General features: G+C 36.0%; 1 protein-coding gene across 7 annotated transcripts in view; it reads left to right on the top strand.

Moving 5' to 3' along the window:
• MIPOL1 (mirror-image polydactyly 1) overlaps positions 1 to 18,955 on the top strand; it is a 184,181-nt gene that overhangs the window by 8,496 nt on the left and 156,730 nt on the right. For 3 of the 7 annotated variants that reach the window (XM_083863212.1, XM_083863213.1, XM_083863215.1), the window contains one exon: positions 16,866 to 16,911. The exons of 3 other annotated variants lie outside the window; for them this stretch is intronic. The gene's annotated coding sequence lies outside the window, so the exon portion shown is untranslated. Of the gene's footprint in view, positions 1 to 16,865; positions 16,912 to 18,735; positions 18,832 to 18,955 lie in introns of those variants that run through there. One more of the 7 variants, XM_083863217.1, reaches the window with a different exon arrangement.

Here is an 18,955-nt window from a genome sequence, read left to right as displayed (position 1 = left end):
GTAACAGGTACACCATTTCTATAACATATGCCCTGCATTTTTTATTTGAAATTCCAAATGTCTTAATGTTTACATTTCAAAACAATGGGAAGGGTGTGGGTCCCTGGTGTTTTTGCTCTGACTAATATTTCTGCACAGTAACACACCTGTACTGTACCTTATATCTCAAAAGAAAAATTAAGTCATTCTCAAAGCCTGAAGATTTGTCTTATGACTATATGAATACTGGGCTAAGTTGCAATCTGAAATAATCTTTGGAAATGTGTTTCTACCTGCTGTTCATTATGTGTGTTAAACTGGCATTCAGATGTTAGGGAATGCACTTGGAAGTGAGATTGTGAAAGCATTTTTCAAAAATAAATTATTCAGTTAGAATTCTACTGGAATTGTAATTTTATAATTTTTTTTTCTTCTTTATTTGTTTTAATGATTAGTAGTCACTTTTGCTTATGGTTTGCAAAAATGAAATTGCGAATTTTCTTTCACATGGCACATAGTTGGATGGGGCTTTGAGCAAGCTGGCCTAATGGAAGGTTTCCCTGGCCATGGCAGGGGTTGGAATAGGTAATCTTCAAGATCCTTTCCAACCCAGACTATGCTGTGGTTCATGGTAGCAAACTGTTACAGCACTCCAGTCATTCAAACCCAATCATTTGTTGCAGTCTGGAGAGGAAGCTCTAGACAGTATTCAAATTTTTTATCATTTCAGTGCATTTTTAAAAAACAGACACAAATCACAGCTATAAACATCCTTGTGCTTTGAAGGGAAGGAATAAACAATCACGCGTGGGGTTGACCCCAGCCAGCAGCTAAACAGCTGCGCAGCTGCTCACTCGCTGCTCCCCCCAGCAGGCTGAGGAGGAAAATAAGGACACTGGAACAAAACTCACGGTCCAGGACAACGACAGTTTAATAAGCAAAGGAAAAGGAAGGAAGAGCAAACCAACCAAACAAAACTAAAACAAAAAAATATTTATGCGAATGGAGTAACTTGCCACCTCTCACCTGCAGCACACCATGGTCCAGCCAGTCTCAGAGAACAGCTGCTTTGGAAAAAAAACAACTGCATACCCTCTTCTTTGTTCTAGGCAGTCTCCATTGCTAAGCATGACATTATATAGTGTGGGATATCCTTTTGGCTGGTTTGGGTCAGCTCCGTCCCCTCACAACTTCTTGCCCGTGTCCAAGCCATTCTCTGGAGGGACAGGGTGGGTTGGAAACAAAAGCCTTGATGCTGTGGAAGCAGTGTAGGCAATATTCAGAATACTGGGATGTTATCAGCAATGTTTTAGCTATAACCCCAAAACACCAAAGTACCATGTGCACAGTTATGAAGGAAGTTAATGACATCCATACCAGAGTCAGTACAAGTAGTAACATATCTTTTCAATAGTAAAAATACTCTTTTCTAGAATGTGCTATGAAAAGCTTTTGCAAATTTGTAGCAGCATTGATGATAGATGGATATACAGCTTAAATTTTTGAGGGGGGAGTTTCTAAATTTATATAAATACAATTTATTTAAGCAAGTCTCAATTTTTAAAATAATAGTTTAGAAGAAATTTTACTTCCATGCAACAGTGACTTCTCACATATGCATGAAGTTACAACATATATATTTGGCATTAGTGATGTCTTGAATCTACCATTGTTTTGTTCAAGAACGATCATGCCCTTTTGTTTTGAGCCATTGTGTTTTTGTGTTCTTTGACTTTTGATTTAGTTAGTACCAGAGGCAGTGATATTAGTACAAATAGGAAGCTGTAGTAGAATATAAGTATTTGACTTGAGTGTTTATGAAAATAAGCTTAACTTGCCTCTCTAGGGCATGGTTGCAAAGTTTAGCTCATGTTCTTGTTACAGGGGTGTTTTCTTTGGAGAGGAGGGAGTTTTTTTTAGAAGTTTGACAGTAAAGCTTTCAGTGAAATACAGGGTAGAGCTGAAAAGACAAAATGTTCAGAAAATTACATTCCAATGAATGTTTGCCCTTAGAAGCAAAAGAAGAACTTAATAATCTCGTATGATGCATGAAATGAATGGTAAAGTCAACAGAGTGGATATGCTGGTCATTGAAAGGTGAGGGAAATAAGACAAGCCTTCATTAAACTTGGCCTTTAAATGTTTGTGTTTTTTTTTAAATACAGAAACACCAAGTCTTGCACCTGCCAGTGCATGGAGAACATCATGAAAAGATGACTGATAACCAGTGTTTTTCTGTGCTTGATGCATCAGTTGAATTTGGCAGTTGCTCTGAAGAAAGTGAAGACCACCTCTGTGTGTTCAGCATTCCTTGTGTATCAGCACCTGAGTCCTTTGAGAGATTTTGTATAGTGCCTGAAGCATTCAGCAGGGAAGTACAGCACATGTTGAATAGCAAAAGTTGTAGTGAGGACTGATGTTTTGACCCAGGGAAGATGATAGAAATGTAGAGCTAGCAATTGTGAAAAGCTTTGGGAAGTATCAGATCTTCTAGGCTCTGGTTCTCTGGCAATCCAAAAGATCACAGGTGGTAACTGAAACAGATTAATTTGTAATTCTGATACAAGCGTAAGTAATACATTTTTCTGCTGACTGTATAGAATACCTCAAAGACCTACTGGTAGTTGCCTCTAGCATGACGTTTTATCCCTGTCACAGTGGTTTTTGTTAACAGGTTACATTGTGTAGGGAAGGAGATTATGGTAACAGAGGCATATAAAAGACTCCTGCAAAACACAGAACAAAACATTAGCTTGTGCAGAGGCTTGTGATCTTTTGTATTGATGAGCTGTAAAACAACTGTTTGAAAAACATCTCTTGGTCTTCTGAGGTCTGAGTGGTTTCTGAGTGCAAATGGGGGATGAAGGGACACGTAGCTGCAGTCTTGTAGCTGCAGTCTTACAAGCAAACTATTTTGACTGAGGTACTTGAACTTTTTTTATTACTTAAATTTGTATCTTGGCAGCAGGAGTCGTCAAAGCTTTAATATTCTGAGTTTAGCTTTTTATTTATTTATTTATAACCTCACTAGCTGTAATAGCAAAGCATCTTTCAAACTCTTAACTCTGTTCTGTTAGTAAAATACATGTGGTGTTATACTTGCAATCTGGCTCATGCCTAGAAACTCTTTTTCTGCTGGGCTGATTACCAATAATTGGGATGCTCTTGTACAGCAGTAAAGGGAACTAGCAAGGTAAATTAGTCTAATACTGACATTTATGAGCTAAACAGTATGGACTATTTTACATGGACTTAAAAATGTGTTACATGAAATTATAAGTTGAAAACCAATTAATCAACTAAGAGGAAAATTCATCTGATAGCTAATGTTTTTTAATTTACATGCACTTCTGATACTTAGCCTTTTCTGAAGGTACAATGACATTGGTGGTGGTTTCATTTTTATTCTCCTTTGGAGGTGGATTGTATTCCCCTTTGGAGCTGAGGAGCTGTGCTGACTTCCCTGCTCAGCTTTGCAAATACAGCGTAGTTCAAACTGATGTTACTGTGCTTTATCCACCAATGAGCAGTTTTGCCCATTCCCTGTATCTAAGGTACAGATTCCAGGTGGATGTCACAGAATCCTTTTTTCCATATTTTGTGTTTGTAGGACAGATTTGAGTCATTATCTCTAGGATAAGGAGATGGTAAAACACCTTAGTAATTCCTACAGGGACTATTTATCTATAGGAAGGATATTCTTGTTCTTGTTTCAGCCTAGATCTTGCCAAAGTTTTTGTTGCTTATATGGTTTTTAAAATAGCATAAACTACATTCCAAAGATTTTTATGTATTTTACATTATTTATATGTGTTCTATGTATATAATGAAAGTAATGATTTAAATAGTTTTAAGGATTTGGCCAAATTAAAATTAAAGTTGGGGGTTTTTTTAGTATATCCCTACCTATGTGTTGCAATATCATTTGACTGTAGATTTTTTGATAATTTTTTTCTTGATTTTCAAAAGCTGTTAAGGAATGCCTGTACCTATTTTTGTATAAAAATCTGCCTTGATAACAGATAAAAATTTGATATTTCTATATGTGAAAGCCTGTGTACAAATAGTGTTTAGATAAAATGCTTTAATATCTTATTTTGCATATTTTATAATTTTATATTTAATGCAGGAAGTTAGAGTAATATTTTTGTTGTATACTTTTGTGACTAGTTGTAAATTAATCACAGAAGTACAATGTTAGCATGAATTAATTATGCAGTAAACCAAATGGCTGTTTCAGTATTTTATTGAAATGCTAAGAAGTTGAGGAAATCTTTTGTCTTTATAGATTAGCCAGAATTCATTGGGAAAAGTCTTAGTATGTTTAAGGTAATGGGAAAATATTGCTTTCAGTACATCCTACAGAGATCCTGTTTAAAACAGATGACAGTCTGTCACGTTCAGTAGCACATCAGTCATCAGATTTATTCTAATTCCTTAAGCTGAACATTTCATTCAAGCCTGTAGATTGTCTTGTCAAGCTACCAAAAGCCTCATAGCCTTTCTGTCAAGCATAGAGTTGCACCAGCAGTTCACAAATAAATGCTAAGCTGCAAAAATACTGTTTATTTTCTTTAACCTTTTATTCAGTTAACTACACTGATCTTTCATGTTATTTTTCCACACGTGTTCATCACAAAGTATTCTAGGGACTGCTTCCTAAACATGCCTCATCCTGACCACAGCCACTTTAGACCAAGGACCACTCATTTTAGGGCATGTTGTTTTTACTTGTAGCAGTCTAGACCACCGTGGTTATCACATTTGTCCTCTAATCACAAAGGCCCAGTGAGCAGCTTCATTTGCTGCAGACGTGAGAGAATCCCACTGCTGCTGCACTAAGAGCTGTGGTGTGGCCAGTCTGGCTTTGTGCACAGTGGCTGTGGACTTCTTGCCTTCTATGGAAAGTGACTATTTTGCTGTCAGCCCATATAGCTATAACATTCTATTTATCACCATCTTTCTAGGATATTTTCTCATGCTGTGTTGTGTGTGTCTGTGTCTTTTTTTTTTTTTTTTTTTCATTTCCTGGCCATCTCTAATTCTGAGATTTTTGCCTTAAATGAAGTCTTCTGTGTAAACCATAGCACTTGCTTATGAAGCCTGCTTAAGCCTTACGTGGTGGTGAGAACTCAACTTGAGACATACTTTCTTTGAAGTCAACATATATATGTCTGAGGTAGTAAAACATGGAGGATGGTTAGTTGAAGTTAATTAATTGAATTAAGAAAAGAAAGTAAACTATTAGATTGGTGCATTTGTATAAATTACATTTAAGGCCAAAAGATTACTTGTAAAGTACTGAAAGCCTCATGTCCAGATAAGACTAATCTCTGTATTAAATTGCTAATGCTATGGTATTCAATATAATGTTGTGACTGCCCTTTAATATGAAGAAAAACTTCCTTGATTGTGTCTTTTAGCTATTAAAACATTAAGCTGTCTGTTAATAATTTTCCAGAATCACCAATTTCAGAACTCTACTTTTTACTTTTAATTCTTTGCTGTAGCTGTGGTTTTTTCCTGTCATTTACATGAAGTACTAAATTTTCTCTCTTAATCTGGTGTTTTTCTTTGTTTTAAAGCCCTGCTCTTTTTAATACTTTTTTCTTGATCTGTTAAATGGTGTGTGTGTTCTTTTAGCAGGTTATTCCTTGAATGGATATTCTGAAAGACACATTGTACATGTCTAAAAAGGAACTGTGGGGTTGAAGCCCTAGATAAAATTAAAGCCTCAGTATATAAAAAAGAGATTGTTAAAATGTCAAGATAATGAAAAGTCAGAAAATAAATTATGCTTATTATTAATTTTGAATTGTATTCAAACATAGAAATATGTATCATAGACAAAAGCTGATTCCAGAGACATAAAATTCAATTTTACACTAGGATAATTGTTTTATGTATTTTACATTTATTTATAAGATCAGATAAAGGCCTGGAATTCTCAATATAAATCACAGGATGGTCTTGATGAATGCCAAGGTCAGTAAAAAGAAACCACTTGCAAAACACATTGCTACTGCAGAAAATACAAAGTGAATAAAATGAAACTGATAAGCACCATCTTTCCTACTACATACACTCTTTACTTGCATTATAATGTTAGAGCTGAGGGTAGTTCTGGTTTTTCAAAGGAGTGAATAGATATCAATGCTCTCAGCATCCTCCCATGTATTATCTGTAGCCAAATTAACTCTGCTAAGTAGAGACTAACGCAAAACCTACTTGAGGTCTGTAAGTGAGAATGGAACTGTTGTCACAGCAGCACTGTGAAATTAGATTGGCCCAATTTAAAGAGTCTTGCATGTGCTGGAGATGTAGTTGATGAATCCAAATGCCACGTAGATGGTGGAGCCCATGATTTAAGAGTATGTTTCTGTATCAGTATCTTCCTTTCAGGAAGGCTTATTTTATCCAGAATCAAATCTCTCTTATGTCTTCAAGAGAACAAAATTTAATATTTTTCAGACTTGACAGGACAATTGAAGGGATTCTAGATTCTCACAGAAATGACTCAGTGTTGGGTACCTCAGCTGAGCATCTGGGTCAGTTTGAACTAAAGAAGATGACACCCTCTCAGTAACTGAATTTCAAGTCAGAATTTGAAACGTGTAGGTAGTGAACTGAAATGGCTGCCATTCATCTTGCCACACGCATAACAATAAATAAGCTGTAGTGTTCAGTGATGGTGGTTTTTATTTGTAGTGTATTGGAGCTTTTGAGTCCTAGGACTGTAAAAAATCGAGTTCTTGACATGGCATCTGCTTCACAAAAAAGCATAGCTAGACCTGACAGGTATTTCATCAAGCTGGACATTTTTTACAAGTGTTGGCTTCCTAAACATGTCTTCATCAGCTGCCTTGATTTGGCATAATGGAGTTCTGGGCTTGTTGCTTTTTACAGAGTCCAGCTTTTCTGGGCTTCTGTCAAAGTACCAGTGTCACTGAGGTCAGGAATTTGCGCTGTTACCTGAGTTAGATCACATCAGAGAGTTGTGGCAATGAGTAGTGACTCTACATCTGTAGGGTGAGGAACTGGTGTCACTGAGCAACTCTTCTAGGTAAATGCTGGCATTACAAATGGTCTTTTGTTTTCTTCCAAAGTTGTAAGTTTTTTATAAGCTTGTAACTTGTTCTGCTTCAGCAAAGGAAGGGCCAGTGCTGCAGGGTCAGAATTTGATCTTTGATTTCTCAGGTAGGATTCAGGGTAAAAGGTTTTGCATGCCAAGTGGTTTAACAACTATAGAATTCTATTATAGTGTCTGGTAAGCTTCTGCACAGGCAGTAGCTCAGCAGCTTTCATCTGCTGGGCTGGTGATGAGATGGCTGAGATCTGTTTTCATGTAATCAAGCTTTATTTCCAGGTGCTGAAAATTGGTAAGACTGCGGAAGTGCCAATACAGAAATGCAGCTACCTGTCAGAATAGATTCACCTTCCATTTTTTGATACAATTGGTTTTCTTTCAGGATCATAGTGAAGCCATTCCATACAATTGTGAAAGGGCTGTAATGGACCCTGTCCACCTGTTTGTTCATGTATCCTGGAATATAAAAGAATGAAGCATCCATGAAGGATTCCTTTGTCATAAAGGTTATGGGTTAGGGTGTGATGGGTGTTTCCAGAGACTATTATTGTGGGAGGTACAATCAACTAGCTAAGGGTGTTTAAGTTAGTTTTCTGCACTACAGCAGCATGAATGTAGGGGGATATAAATATGCCTGGGAGCAATCTTGAGCTTCTTACTTTATGGACTCAGAATTTGACAGTAGCAAGAATAAACAGAGTTGTGGGGTGTAACACTTCGCACGATGTACTGAAGGTGACTGCTATGCAGGTGTACAAGGTAACTAATTAAAGCAGTTTCCCCTTGAAATGTAATTTTGTTCCTCCTCTTCACTATCCAGTGGTAGACTAATATTTGTCTCCGGAATGTTTTTCCAGGATCTGAAGTGGAATTACAGTATCTGAAGGTTACTAAATATTAGGCAAAAATTATAATTCTCTTCATAGTTTAAAAGTATCTTTCATATTTCAAAAACCCTCCTGGATGTACAATTCTTTCGGCAAACATTCACCGTCTTGCGCTAGAGAGAAAGCTTACTATAAATAGCATAGGCTGCATTCATAGTAAGGTTCCCTTCTGGTTGTATCCAAATTTACCTTAAAGGTTAACAACAACTAAAAAAAAAATCAAACTAGGTACTTTATGGAGAACCTATTTAGTCTTACATATGACACTATCTTTCCAGTAATACAGCCATTCAGGTCATTAGAGAGGTTGGGGAAGTTAAGAATTATCTCTACAACTTCAGCTCTTAAAAATCCCACATGTAATAAAAACCAGTGATGGATTTTTTTAAAACTGTATTCCTGTAGAATATAATTATGTGTGAAAGTGTCACTGTTTAGTAATGCAGGAATTACACTGTAAATAAAATAAAAATTTTGTTCTATTTGCTATAGAAATTCATTCAGATTAATGTTAAACTCCAGTTACAAAGAAGTGAATAAAAATTATCAGATGTTATCCAAAATGTTTTGAAGAAAACCTTTAGCTCATCTGATTAAAGAAAAATGCGATCAGAGCATGAGTTTGCTCATTTTGGGGGTCTCTGGACTTCTCAAATGTCTTGAGAAACAGGTTTTTAGGGAGGTGTCCATTAATGGATGTCTAAGTGTAGGTGTGTTTTTTCAATCTGTCCTGAAAGCACTGTGAAAAACTGTAGGTTTAGTTTATATATAGAATCTTTGATAAAAAGCAATAATAATCTTACACCTCAGTAAAGTTCAGTGTGGTGAGTAATTGAAATTGAATTCACTTAACTCTTTTCAGGCATACAGCAAGTTATGGCAAAACCAGTAACCTTTCCACAACACCTCCTGTCCCAAACCAGACTGCTCAGGTAGATGCACAGTCCAGCTGAAGATCTGAGTACAGTAGAATACTTTCTTTGGATAAGCAGAAATATGAACAGAAATAACTGATTAGATATCATGGTTTTAAAGTCTGGAAGAAGTTAAAAGACAAATGTTGAAGACCATTGAAAGCAGTGTGAAAGGGTCATAAGATACCAGAAAAGTTATGCCTTTTTTTTTTTTCTTTACATTTAAGTCTGAACGTGTTAAGATTGGCCTTTCACAGTAAGGAGTATGAAAACACAACACTAAAAAAAGTTGCTTTCATTTATAATGAATTTTAGGAAATAGTTCAGAAGACTTTTTTCTTTCCTCCTAGTTGGACTGTGAAATAGGTAGTTATTTAGGAGTTTTCTTAGTGTTATGATTAGACACAGATGCCCTACTAGTACACATACCTTTGTCAGGTGCTCCTTCAGCATGAATGGGGAGATAAAACTGTGAAGCCTGCAAGTCTTGCAACTTCACAATGTCCGGGAATGTCTTCAGAATTATTCTGAGTATTTGAACTGATGTCCAGATTTTCCCTTTTTTAAATCTTGTATCTTATTTACGCTTCTGTAGCTATGAAGTCTTGATTTTTTTTTTTTATCTTTTAGTGATGCCAAGCAGTGAAATACATAATAACCACAACTTCTGACAAGCCTCAAAATATTCAGCACAATTATGTGCAAGAGAAAGCAGCCATCAAAATAAGCCTGGGTTTCAGAAGTATAAGGAAGGGTTTTTCTTTCTTCATCTAGTAAGTGGATTTAGAACTCCTTTGCTCCACCCAGGAATAACTGGTCTGGGGCCAATATTCAGCTGCTGTCTCAGCTCTAGTGTTTTGGCAATGAAAACATGAATGTATTTTGAAGAATCAAGGAATAAGTAATGCAAGGTATTGAAATATAGGATGAACTAGCAAGAAAGAATAAAACATCCATCTGTTGCCTTTTACAAAACAAACAAACAAACAAACAAAACCCACAACAAAACAACAACAAAAAAAAAAACCCTCAAAGAGAATAATTTTGCTGAAAACAGCTAGATAATCCTAGGTCTTGAATTTTTCTATGATTTTTTCCTCCATTTGTCTGTGTGGAAAGAATCTGATTTTAAGTCTCAGAACCCCTAAGAAGTTTTTTTGTCAATTGTGTAACCCAAAACTTACATGAAACTCTTTGTAGTTTATATTCTCAGAGGAATTCTTTAGGACTTCTCCACTGTAAATTACTTTAATGGGTTTGGCTGAATAATGTGCTTACTAAGGGTTTAAAATGAACTTTCTTCAAAACCCAGTGAACAAACTTGGGCTTTCTAAAAAACATACTTGTCCAGCTTCTTCATTCTGTGTGTTGCATATCATAAATAATCAAATGATTGAAGAATGAGAATGATCCATGTATTCAAATACTAAGTTAAAAAAAAAGAAAAAAAAAAGAAAGAAAAAAGCTGGACTATTTCATTGGCTGAAAAGGAGCAGAAATGACAAGAGTTTTCATTATGTGTGTTCTGACATTTCTGCTTGTGTTTAAAATTGATCTGCACCTTGCTTTGGAAGACCTTTTGTAATTCAGTTTTCCATTGTTTGTAACTTTTAACATTTTAGACAGTTTTTTTGGGGGGATTTTTTTCACAGCAGGAATTTCCTGCCTACTGAGTGAAGTTGACTTATTTTTTGTAAGTTTCAGCTGAGAGAACGTTTTGGATTTTTTCCAAACAAGTTAAAGGATAAATATGTTGTTTTCCCTGACATAAAAAAATCGAAGCAGTTTGATTGGTAGCCTCATACATGAATATGTTTTGCATTGCTTGCTGCAAGTTTGACAGGGAAATTGATCCACTGTCAGAAAGATCTGGTTTGTGACTGATGATCTAACTTCAGCTAATGCCTTTTTTCTTGTATTTTTTTTCTTTTCGTTGTTGTTTACTTGTTTTTCTGTGATTTTCAGCTGCCTGGCTGGCACTGATTCACAGTCTGTGGTGACTCCCTTTAATCTTGTACCTTTCTTTGTTGGTGCAACATCAGGAAACTGTGCAACAGTTGCTATGATATTGAATGTTTGCAGGTTTAGCCTCTTCAGTCTTTAGCTTACATTTAAATTCTGGACATTCTCAACAGAATTATTTCACTGAGGTGTCTGTGCTTCTCATTGAGTTTTGGTCCACCTCAGAATCTTATTCTTCTCTGGGAGTCCAAGATAATTTCTGAATAAGTATCTTGTTATTTTGAATTGTACTGGTTTTCTGATTTCTTTGATATTGCAATAAATTTCAGGGAAACATCTGGATTAATTTTCCAAAATCATTAAACTAGTAATCCTACCTAAATAAGCAACTGCACCTAAGGCATGCTATATATCATGCATGTTAAGCATGTTGTAAAGCACACAGTCAATGCGTAAGTGCTGAAAAGTGTTGTTGTTGGAGTGTAGCAAACATAAAATCATTGGATAATTTAGGTTAGAAAAGACATTTAAGATCATTAAGTCCAACCATTAATGCAGAACTGCCAAGACCACCACTAGACCATATTCCCTAGTACCTCATCTAGACATCTTTTAAATCCATTCAGGGATGGTGACTGCACAACTTCCCTGAGCACCCTGTTCCAAAGCTTGCTAAACCTTTCTGTGAGGAAATTTTGCCTAATAGCCAATCTATACCTTCTCTCATGTAATCTGAGATCATTTCCTCTTGACCTATTGCTTGTTAGTTGGAAAAAGAGATCAGCCCCTGCCTCACTACAACCTCCTTTCAGGCATTGGGGAGACCAGTAAGGTCTTCTCTCAGCCTCCTTTTCTCCAGACTAAGCATCGCAGCTCCCTTAGCAGCTCCTCATAAGACTTGTGCTCTAGACCCTTTCCCAGCTTCATTGCACTTCTTTGGACACATCCAGAAGTGTGCCATTTCTCTGTAACTTCCACTTCTTGCTTACAAGGGTGAAATTACTACTCATAGTCAATGAAGGCACTATGTACAGGATCCAGCTGCTAAATTTAGAAAAAAAAAAATAAATTCAGAAGTTCAGGCAAGACTGTACGGTTATTGAATCAAAACGTGTGTGTTCACACCTGAGCAACACTCTCTGTTCCAGTGCTTTCACTGCTGCGCAAGCATGCTTAACGGAGCAATTATGCTTGTAGTTGAAGGATAGCTTTCTCTTCAGGTACTTATCTAAGAAAATGATAGTTAATTTCCTTGTAAAGAACAAATAAAGCTAATGTGGAGTTGGTGTTATTTTATTTCTCTCAGCTTTTTAGTCTGTAAAATTTCAGATGATGAGATTCCTTTCAGCAGCTGAAGCGTACACAGTAGAATTGGAGTAGTTGCATAATTTGGGTAGAACCAGTGCCCTGAATACGTTGCTTTATGACAGCAGTGGAGGCAGATTTGTGTTTTCATGCTGTTTAAAACAGCCTGATACATAACTGGTGTGGCTGTATTTTGCTGCAGGAAACTAACAGGCCCCTCTCAGTCCCCATGTACAGGACTGAATCTTGAAAGGTTGGCACATTTCTGACAGGCCTCTGCATGTTCAGTGCTCATGATAGTTTTTGGTCAGGCTCCAATATCCACACTGTTTGTAGCCTTTATGCTTTTTATTTTTATTGCATTTGCTGTCAGGAAAAATGGTGCTATTTGAAGGTACCTTGAGAAATGTGAGTTGGCTGGATGAATCAAGTTTCTCTACTTCAGTGTGTTGTTTTGCCTCCTTTTCTTCATTGAGTCCATGTTCAGTCTTATTTCTTTCTGTGAAGGCTGCCAAACAATTGGAATGTTTTTGGCAGAAGACATAGTTTCTGCTTAATGCTGTTACTTGTATTAGTGGTTTTTGAATTTGGCACTGACTTACTACTTCACATTTTTATGTGCATGTAATGTTTTGTGATTTCATTTTTGCTTTTATGGTAAAATCTGGTCTAGTAACTTAGTTCTGTGATAAAAGAAATTATTATTTGAGGATTTGGGAATTTCAGTATATTGAATATACTATACAATAAATTTTGCAAACGTAAGCACTGTAGACTCATGTTTTTTGAATCATTTCCATAGTTAGCTCTGGAGCTCTTTAGTCACAGTGACATTTTTACAAGGTTGGGGGAAGGATGGATTTTGTGGAGCTTGGGGCCAGAGCTTTCAGAAAGACAGGTAAAATAACTGTATCAGTGGTCCATTTTTGGTTTATTGAAGGGTGATATGCAAATCAATATTTGGCATTTGGCCTAATGCCAAATCATCCAGTCATGTAGTAAGCTGAAAAAAATTGGGTGCTCAAGACCAGTAGGGCTCAAAATGCTGCGCATGTGCTGCTGTTTCAATTTCCTCCCTGTTGGCGTTTAGCCCGTCTGCCATATGGGTGGTCTTTGGTTGTGTCTTTCTGCTGATTGGTTGTTGGATGGTCAGAGGCTCTATTGGCCTACCCTGTAAAGCAGAAAGCAACCTAGTATTTTTTTCTGTTGCAGGAATTCTAGTTCTGGTGGGTTTGTTTTGTTGCAATCCTTAGAATAACAAAATAGGTAGGCAGGAATTGCATTGATCCAGTTCAGAATGGGGCAATCTCCAAAGTTAGATTGGGTTGATATATCCAAATGAGTTTTGCCCATATCCAGCTATAGAGATTCTGTAACCTTTCTAAGTAGTTAACTAGTTCCAGTGACTTTCCTCACTGTGAAAAATTTTCTCTTACCCGTAACTCTTGAGTTTTCTGTGTTACAGTTTGTCTCTCTCAGACCTGCCTGCCTTCTCTGTATTTGCTCATAAGGCAGCTAAAACACAATAAAATCCCTGTTTAGCCTTTTCTCCTTAAAACCAACTAACTAAACTTGCAAACTCGTCGTAACTCATGCCCCGCAGACCCCTAATCATCTTGAATCACCTGCTGGACTTAGTTCAGGATATCCATGAGCAGATCAAACCCAGATGCAGCACTTCAGATGTGCCAGAGACGTGGGTTTAATGACTTCCCTTTGTCTGCTGACTATTATCCTGTCAACAGAGCATAATACACAGGTAGTCCTTACCAGTATATAGTGCTGATTCTACTAAAACATTCTGTTGGCTCCAGATAAGACAACAGCTAGGTTAAAATGCACATATTTGTTCCTATCTGTAAAGGCAACAGAAATTACAGTCTGGTTGTAAAATGTTTAGAAATGGAGATCTGGCTGTCTATAACAGTATATAATGTGATACATAATACTGAGTTTTAAGGCCAGTGAAGAGTTTACAAACAAAACTGAGGAATGACTAAATGATGTGGCTTTTCACACCAGATCGGAGCATGTCATAGTTTCATTATTAGAATGAAAATCATGTTAGTTAGAGTGTCACAGAAAAAAAGCTGCTTCACAGAATGCACAGCAAGATGAGAAAAGCTGCGAAAAAAGGAGAGGCAGCCATTGACAAGATTCTCTGCAGTTTTCTTTACATTTCGAAGAAATGGTGGCCGGGGCAAAGGAAAAGGCATGTATTGTCAAAGAGAAGACAAAACTAAGTAAAAAGAAAAGAATTGGAGGATAAAGGACAGCTAAAAACTGGGAAAGAAGACAACAGAGCAGGCTGAAGATTGTTTAGTAAATAAAATACAAGTGAAGATTGTTAATGTGAAAATGAGAATATATCAGAGGGCAGAAGAGATAGGAGGTTGTTGGTGAGCTAATAAGCACATAAACATTTCCTGATGCACAGAGAGAGAACTGAGCCTTGAAGATACTTAGTTCAAGTTAGGGAGAAAAAATAAAGAGAAAAGTACCTATCTTTTATCCAACTAAGTTTAATTTAGGAATAGGTGAGACCAATTATAAACCAATTAGTTTTATGCATTTTTATGCCTTCTCTCATGCCTTTGTCAAAAGCATGACAAAGACAATAAGTGCTCTTTGGCTTACAGTATGCCATCATTAAAAGCACCAAATGCAAATTTTGTAAGGAGAATATGAAGAAACTGCTGCAGCAACAAAGCAAAATTATCTAAGCCCTGTTTCTTCATGTCTTTTCTTATTTATGCAGGTTAGTTGAAACCAATTGCATACATCTTATCTCCTTTTGGGCCAAGAATCAGCTGGGAAGAAAACCCAGGGATTACTGCTTCACTTCTGCGCTCTGGGAAAATGTTTTTATCCAGCTTCCAGATAATGAAGTTACTTTTTTTAACCAAAATCTAGAAGTCTTTTTAGCAATGTCAGAGTTTATAAATTTGAAATAATACTCATGCTGCATTCACCCACTTACAAGGTTAATCCACTTGTCTATATTTTATATTCTTTTTAAAAGAAACAGAATATTTTGCATGAACTACTTGTATTTAAAAGTATGTGAAAGTAATACAATACAATACAATAAAATAAATATCTCTGTAGTCAAAATATGTTTCATTTCACAGCTTTTAAGTATCTAGCAGATGAGTATTACTCCGCTTGCAAAATACTTGAATCGGCTATCTCTGTTTTCCTTTGACTAGTGTTTTTATAACTGTCCGAAACTAGTTTTAACTTACTTTGAATTGCCTTGGATTTCTGATAATGCCATAAAGTTTCTTGAGATAGGGAGGAAATGGGACTCTTTTCAGAGAAGTGTAACATTGAATCAAAATGTGACATCCACCTATGCTAAGAAAACTGTCCGTTTGTTCCCTGGGGAAATGCTTTGAGAAGGTAACTGGTTTTTTATGTAGAGTACCCTCTTAAGTAAAGTTTTTTAGTGTAGCGTGCCCCGAGGCAAAACGTTTCAGGATATTTTAGAAGATCCTGCCAATCTAATTAATGTTATGGGAATAATGCTAAAATTCATTCTCTATTTCCCTCTTTGTATGGTATTTCATCCCTACACTGTCAATGACTAATGTTAATTGCATCTTTAAGGGAGGGACAAAAACTAGCTTAGTGCTGTTCCAAGGAGTAGTGGGAACTGGTCTCTCTTGTTCCACCAGAGGTGGGACAGGTGGGATAGCACTCTGTATGGAAAAACTCTTCTAAGACTGGAGGATTTTTTGTGAAGAATGGGTGAATTCAATCAACAGCAGCAAACGTTTGCATCCTGTCACAGCAGCTAAGGCCGTGATTCAGTGGTTGACTTCAATTTCTTTCAAGGCAAGACCAAGGAATGAGGGTTTGCGTTCATTGGGTTTCCGTATAGAGTGGCCCCAACAGTCTTTCTATTCCTGAGGTGGGGACTCAGTAACTGAACTCCAGCTTAGAAGATGGACTTCCCAGTCCTGCCCAGGGAGAGAAAGCATTGGCATTAGTGTTTGCTGTGGTGCTCTTGTGGGGTTGGAGTTACCGCGGGGTGCTCCTTTGTATAACAGTTATTCTGCAGACACTCAAGAGGTTGGCTTTTTTGCCTCAGAGGGAGGAAATCCTACTACAGCTGTAATAAAAGCCATTTGGAACTGCACAAGTAAAGCACGTGCAGATATGTTACTTTTATATACCTCTTGTTTTTATTTAATTCCTATGAAGTGTTTGTGTTGATGAATAATTAGAACCAGGATTGGTATGCCATCCTTTTGAATAAGCAGTTATTTGTTTAGATTTTTTTTTTCTCCTAAAATCCATTCATATTCCAAGATACTGAAAGGCAAAGTATTTTAATGGTGTTTTTGCAGAATATTTTCCTGAATGGATGAGGAAACAGTCATTCCAGTTAGCACTATATAAAAAAGAGAAGGCAGTGTGGTCAGCTTAATTTTCCATTTTTGTCTGTCATAGACATAAATAATTCAAACACATAAGCATGGAAAGAAGTTAAGAGTTCGAAACTGGGACTGCATGTGTCTCATAGGATAATATTAGTATTTCCTGTGTGTTTCAATTTGACATTCTTAAGAAAATGTTGGTTTTCCTGAAGTTGAACCATTTAATAGTTAATAGTGTTTTTCACTGGGCTCCTGAGGTAAACTAGAATGTTCATGTATTTCATTTGTATGCTTATGTAATTAAGCATCCACTAATTTCTTTCTCATTGAAAATATGTCTTTAAATCAGCACTCCATATATGAAGATTTAAGGTTATATCATCTGTTTGTTTAAGGTAAGCATTAGGACAGGTATTATTATTTTATAATAGATTCTTAATCCCTTGTCTGTGAAGTGTTGATGTTTTCATTAGAGTTAAAATATGTTGCATGTGTACAGAAAGCCTGAAATCTCAATATGTGGTCCTATCAATTTTAATTATTTGAATTGTTAGAACAGCTAATTTTTTGCTTAAGGGTACACCAGTGTACCATTGAATCTGTTTTTAAAGGTTTTCTCCAGTTTAATGTCTGAATCCAAATTCATAAAGAGTTGGAAAAATGAGATGTCTGAGCTATAGGATTCACAGGGATTTTATATGAAGCCTATTTAATCAGGATAACACTGTTATTAATATTCATAAAGTCAGCTGGAACACAAATGACAGACTATGGAGCCTAAAATTTTTTACTTGTGAATTTATTAAAAGCAGCTTAAAAAATTAATGGAATTTAAGTAAAGTTGATGAAAATGAAAATCTTATGTTAGCAGAAAAAAATCTATATTAGAACTTTATCTAAGACCATCTTGCATTGATATCTTTGACAGATTTCATTGGTACTTAAAGAAGAAAGATGCATGAATGGTCATTTAAAAGGATTTAAACACATTGGCACATTAATTTTTACATGAATAATAAGTAGTTTCCAAAAGCAATTAACTTACAGTGTACAAGATTTGAATAGAAAAATAGGACTGTGACATCAAAGGGCAAAGCAAATGTGCAGTACATTTTAAACTTTTAATAATACAACTTCTTAAAATATTTTTTTTCTTTTTTTTCCACAGTAAGTAAAGTAACACCAAAGGTATTTGTGTACAACTTGGGTTTGTTTTGAAATACACCAAGATCTGGAACAAATAAATACTTTTATGTCAAAGTGCTGTTGGTAAAGGACAATTTTTTAAGGCTTTTACATTGATCAGGTGCTTCTGAATCGAGCCACCCTACAGTTTCTCTGTGTAGAAAACAGATATATACTGACCACAGTATGTGACTTTTCTCCCATACCTCTATATGCAGCATTTGGAAGCATTTCTGATTTCTGTGGATGGCAAAACAGTTAGGTCTGAGAGTTCTTTCATAATTGTACTTGACTTTTAATTTTTTGTGACTGCTGCATTTTATATTCAACTGACAGAGGCATTTCCTTTTTTATTTTTGTTTACTTTCATGATGTCCTAGTAGCTTTACACTGGATAAATAGTGAATAAGGAAATTAAATTTAAAATTACCTCTAGCATTAAGGTTACAGTTTCATTTTGTATTTTTAGGTTTTTTTCTCAGTCTGCCAGAACACTTTATTTTAATCTGCAGCTTTAATTTCCTCTCATTATTACACAGATTGATTATTAACAGATTGTCTTCAGATGAAAGTAAGGATTTAGAATAATTGTATTCGATTTTTCTGATGATTCTTTGTGTGAAAACCTTAATGGCCACTTGTGATTGTTTTTGAAATGGTGACTTTTAACACTCACCGAATAATGATGATTCAATAAGTTCTGGTTCTAAAAATGCCTTATGTTCAAGGTACCTTCTGTAAAGGTACATCTTGAATGACAAGTAACTGTTACGCACAAGTCAGCTACCTATTGCAGCCTTTGTGTTCAGAGAAACCAGCTTAAATACTTAGTCCGTGGAATATTTTGTTGTTCCATATCCTAACATTTCTTTTTGAATTATGGGGAAATTAATTGGCATACCCTAGGGAGCCCCAAAAATCTTTATGTTTTACTTTGATCAATAGGTGACCTTAATCTGATAACAATTTTTTTTTCTTTATGTTTATACCAGAAAATTTCTATTAGTTAATAGAACCTATTTCACCTATGAAGACAAAGTCTATAAAATGAGTCTCTTGACTTCAGTCATAATTTTTTGCTGTGCCATAGTCTATTATTTCCGGGAGAGGGCAGCATTTTCCTATATCAGGTACAGAAAGGCACATGCCCTGCTTAGACTGTCAATGTTTCTTGTAATTACTCCCAGTATATTTGTTGCTTGCTTATGAATTAACTTGCATTTATGGAACTAAATCATTCCAATCGTTTAATTA

The sequence above is a fragment of the Zosterops lateralis genome, assembly GCF_965231275.1.
Source record: "Zosterops lateralis genome assembly, chromosome: 6".
Classification (NCBI taxonomy): domain Eukaryota; kingdom Metazoa; phylum Chordata; class Aves; order Passeriformes; family Zosteropidae; genus Zosterops; species Zosterops lateralis.
Note: the sequence above shows the minus strand (reverse complement) of the source record. Positions and strands in the feature narration are given on the sequence as shown.